Source organism: Triturus cristatus, chromosome 11 (assembly GCF_964204655.1).
Source record: "Triturus cristatus chromosome 11, aTriCri1.1, whole genome shotgun sequence".
NCBI classification, from domain to species: Eukaryota; Metazoa; Chordata; class Amphibia; order Caudata; family Salamandridae; genus Triturus; species Triturus cristatus.
The window spans coordinates 1,016,343,276-1,016,348,230 of NC_140594.1; the positions used below are offsets into that span (position 1 = coordinate 1,016,343,276).

Genomic DNA, 4,955 nt, shown 5'->3' on the forward strand with positions numbered 1-4,955 from the left:
TTCGCATTAAGAAAACATCTGCCCCACTAGTTAATCACTGGTGGGACATGAATCACAAGGACTCAGATCTGAAATGGACGATATTGGAAAAAATATTTTCCCCCCCTGGACAAAACCCTACCTCCATTAGGAAGAAAAGGGAAACATTCTGGATTTTTTATCTTGACTCGGTGCGACATGGCCTTAATGAAATCATTTCATGGGAGAATGCCATCTTATAATGTTCATTATGAATGGCCCAACTCTCTATTTGGAGGTTCGGTTTGGGTTCATCTACTCTGCAGTGTGACGATATGAGCATCATATATTCCAGCACTGTTATGGCCCCTTTTTTCACCCTTAATATAGCCATAGGTTTTCCTTATATTGTTTTTTGACTCTTATTCTTTGTTCTTACCCTGTACAATATTTTCTCTCATTATTATTTTTTCTATCTTTTCCACCCTGGATCATTTCTGGGAATAGGTCATACCATAGCATACTTGGCGGATCCATTTCCCTCTGATCCGAATCCCCACTTGGTGGTTTTATGTATTTTATGCGCTGTGGTCATAACTCGCCCACCGGTAATACTATGGAATCTCTTTCGCCCCTACTGTATCTATTCCATAACCTGTATGGAAAATCTTCCCCATATTCACAGTGTAACCATTCCCCCGTTTTTTGCAACTTCAAGATGGCGCCCCCACATCCGGTGCCGTGCTTACAGCCGTCCAACAGAAGTCCTCTGTTGATATCTAATCTGCTCCGTCCCTCCTCTGCTTCCATTGGCGGGCGGACCGTGGACGAGAGGTACTTGAGGAGGGCTGTCTCTGCCTCATATTTACCGGCTAGGAGACAGAGACGCCGATCCTGCTACTCGGAACACTTGGGGAACTTCTTAACCTCGGAATCAGTAAGTGTTGAATTCGTATGCTTACTTACTATCCCAATGTCGCTTCTTAATGCCGCATTCCGGGACCCCTCAGGTCCCTTTCTCCCCCTCCCCTACACTCCCGATCCCCTACCCCTTCCCTCCCCCTCTCCCTTTTTCTTATCCGTTGTTAACTTAATGTGAGTTGCCATCACGCTCAGTTCTACTTTAGTCCCCTTTTTATAACGGGATCTGTGTTAACATTGAGGTCCCTTTCGTGCTAGTTGCGATGGGACACGTTTACGTTTAAATTATCTTCACCCTCCCTCTGCAGCCTTATTCGCTACAGGGATATCCAGTATTGTTTTTGGAACCCAGCTTCAGACTCCGCTCTTTCATCCTTTTCCACAGAAACTTGACCAATACATATCCTCATCATGGTGAATTTGGACCGATAGTCTCTTGTCGAAATTTGCATTGTTTGCTCCTCGATACGTTCCGTCTTTTAAGACCTCGCTCGGAGTATCCCGAGCTTACGCTCTGACCGGATTTTCCCGCATCGTAAGTATGGTGGTCATTTCATTTAGTTTCATTTTTCTTTTTTACAGCCTCTCCACCTGAATAGCTTGTCATTACAGAGACCGACCTAGTCGGTGGTTTATTCTTTGTTGACCCAGTCGGTGGTTTATTCTTTGTTAATCTATTTTCTCCGCAGATTTTTGATGCTCAAGATTTAAACACCGTCCTCACCTCTGTTTCTTATCAGAAACGAAAACTTTTGCCTATAGCGAGCCCCATCTTACGGTTCCATAGGACTTTGATTTTACTACTGTTGCCTGGAGGCGAATTATCTATGATCCTCCTTGAACTCCTATTTTAGTATGTATCACCTTCTTGTGTGTATGGTTAGACATCAGCACTTATGTTCTTCTATGATTTCACCACCCTTGCGGATGGCTTCCCTTTATCCTGCACTAATCTTTTTCTTATTATCTCTTCTCTTTTTTGCCCTGATTTAACTTGAGTTTTAATCTCATTTCCTCGGTGATGGATTTCCACTTTCTTACTTGGTCACTTTATTTATTAGTGGTGATTTGTCCTTTCATGCTACTGTCGGACCCATTGGGCCATATATATGAAGCTATTTAATTATGAATTACCAGTAATAAACTGGACAAGTGATCTGGACACCAAAGAATTTAGAATTGTTGCTTGAATATTTATATTGTTTATAGATGAACGTATTAGTGTATGTTATTTTATGATACTTATTTGTTTGAATTTTTAGATCGAGTGTTTGCCCCCTATTATCCTTGGTCTACGCCCTGATGAAGGTGGGGCTCCCCTGTGGGCCCTATACCGAAACGCGCGTTGGCGCTTGATTCGATGACCTTCCCCTTTTTCTGAAGTACCACCTGGCTTCCTTTGGATGAGATACAACCCATTCATCCACTCGAATATCCAAGGATAACTTGTATTTACGAATTAGTTGTCTTGATGTTATGATTGTGGTTTGACTGAGTGTATGTCTGATTTAGTTTTCTAGTGGGGCACTCCTTTTGTCTTTGTTTTCAATTATTGTGTATTTGTTGATTCTTGATTATTGTATATTTATTGTATTGTAATTCTTTGCATCATATGTTTATATATTTGTCTTATGATGAATCACATCTATAAAAATTGAAAAATGAAATTTTCTATAAACAAAAAAAAGTAAAATAAACACACTAGGTCTATTTTTATACCTACAACTCTCTGAGTACTTTTGGTCTTTGCTGTGTCTATCCTTGCTCCAGTTGTGTCTTGTGCCCTATCAAGGACCTATTCTTTAGGCCATAGTGTATAATTATTGAACCGGTTTTGTTTTCCTTTTGAAATATTTTGCCTTTACCCCTTGTTTACCGGTTCTTTATCGCGCAATTGGGGGTCCCCCTTTGTTTATTGGTTTGCATTATAGCATCCAGATTGAGCGTGCATATATACACTGTAACGCATTAATAGATGTGGCGTAATTCTGACTTTGGATTGTTCTTCACGATTTTTATGCCTTGAAAAAGTCTGAGCAAAGACGAAACACGTGTCTGCTAATCGTGTGCTGGCAATTTTAAATGATTTGTATTATGAGAATAAAGGCTGCTAATCGACATGGAGAATGACCGTTCTGGATTTCTGTTTCTGATTAATACTGTTGTGTTTTCCTTGTTTTAAATTTATTTGGGTTTATGTTATGTTATGTTATAACAATTTATATAGCGCAACAGCTGCCCCAACAAAGGGGCGTCCCGGCGCTCCTGACAAGGACTAAGCCCTCATGACACCTTCCAACACAGATTTGACTTTGGGGAAGAGATGGTTCTTAAGGGCCTTCCTGTTTATTTATACCGAAGGGTTGAACACATAGAACAGGGACTAGATAATGACAAATGGTGTGCTGTATAGGCATTTTCTGTGTTTAAATTAATTGTACATTGATTTGTGCTAACAACACCTTAAGGTAGTAGGCGTTTTGGGGCCGACTTAGCACCCGCTTTTAGAACTGTAACATAATACCTTTATACAAAAACTTGTTTTCACGCTAAATTGAGTGCTAATTTACTTCTGTATATAGTGGATGTGCGGACATTTCCTGGTAAGGGAACACTACTACCTGCTGTTTATGTCTGAACTCAGAATGTATTACAGCAACTTTTTTTGAAGGTGTTTTTTAAACTCTATGTTTTAAAATACCCTTTTTTATGAAAGAGGGCTTTTTCTTACCTTACCATCCTGTGTGCCTCTGACTGTTTCTGTATTTAGTATCTGGTGTTGGAGTAACAGGAGCTGGGGATGTGCATTCACTGTAGAGGGTCACTGGGGGGGGGGAATTGAGGTGTGCCCTGCCTGGGTGACTCATTGCTGGGCTGAATAGACCTGGTTTGCATTTAGAGTGGTGGGAGGAGTTTCACTTGCACCTGAATAGGCTGTGTCTCCTTTTCACAATGCTGTCTCCGCACCCTGTGGTAATGCTGCACCAGGGAGGACAGGACTGGTATGGACTGTGTTCAGAGACCCTTACACCAAAGAGAACAATACCAAAATGGGGTATAAGTATTGGACCCAAAACCTCAAGACTTTAGATAACTTCAATGAACAAGAGGACCCTGCCAAGAAGAAGAGCAGAAGAACTGTGTGAGGAGCACTGACTTTTCTGATTGAGGGGTGGTTTGGCCTGCAGTTGCTGCTTCTGTCTATGGTGGAGGAAAATAACTGACTCTTTTTGCCCTGCTGCTGTATACTGCTTGTGAAGAATCTCCAAGGGCTTGTGTGTGCTTGCCTCCTGTTGGAAGTCTCAGGGAAATCAAAGACATCGCAAAATATCCTTGCTGAATATCAAGGGGAACCTGCCTGGAAGGAGATAAGAAGGACTGTTTGATGAGCGCTGCCCCTGAGGTGTGTGGGGTGAGACGGCCCCAGTTGCTGCTCCTGGCTGGAGCAGGTGTAGGACTGGACTCCTCGTTGCTCCTTTTTGAGGAAGAGTATATAATGAGCCCCTTATGGTTGCTCCTTTGGAGTGTGTGGTGAGCATTGTATTTTCCACCTTTCCTAAAGTTAAAGTGTGTGAGGAGTGCTTTTTGTTGCAAGTCCAGCGCATGGTGAGCCCTTTAGTCCTTGTGGCTTTCCTTATTGAGAAGCTTCTTTGTGTTTCAATTCTTGGAAGCTTCTGTGTGCTTTAATTGAGATAAAAAAAACTCCTTGTGCTGGCCTGGGAACAAGCAGGGCCTTCACAAACGAGCTCCTAGCATTGCCCAAGCAACCAGGGCTCTAGTGGGAGATGCTGCCAGACACGCTGCATGTGTTCGTGTCAGCGGCTGCAGGGCCCGCCCCAACTCTCCAGTGAGGGAGAGCCGGCTGCAGCCATGGAAGGCCCCAGCTCATGAAGGGAGGAACCTGGTGAATCCTGAGGGTGGCATGCAACACCTACGCCTGGGACCTGGATGAGAGGTGAGTGCCACGAGAGACCGGCGTGTCCCCACCCTAAGTCTCACTGCCTGGGCAAGCTACTATGAGACTAGTCCAAGTCTCTGAAGTGCTCCCTGAAGGGGAAGTACAGCGGCAGCTGCAC

General features: G+C 43.2%; 1 long non-coding RNA gene across 1 annotated transcript; it reads left to right on the forward strand.

Moving 5' to 3' along the window:
* Positions 1 to 825: 825 nt before the first annotated feature.
* On the forward strand, positions 826 to 2,602 carry LOC146785842 (uncharacterized). Its single transcript, XR_014970503.1, has 4 exons — positions 826 to 895; positions 1,265 to 1,414; positions 1,569 to 1,732; positions 2,142 to 2,602. It is a non-coding gene; the product is annotated as an uncharacterized LOC146785842 (long non-coding RNA).
* Positions 2,603 to 4,955: the final 2,353 nt, after the last annotated feature.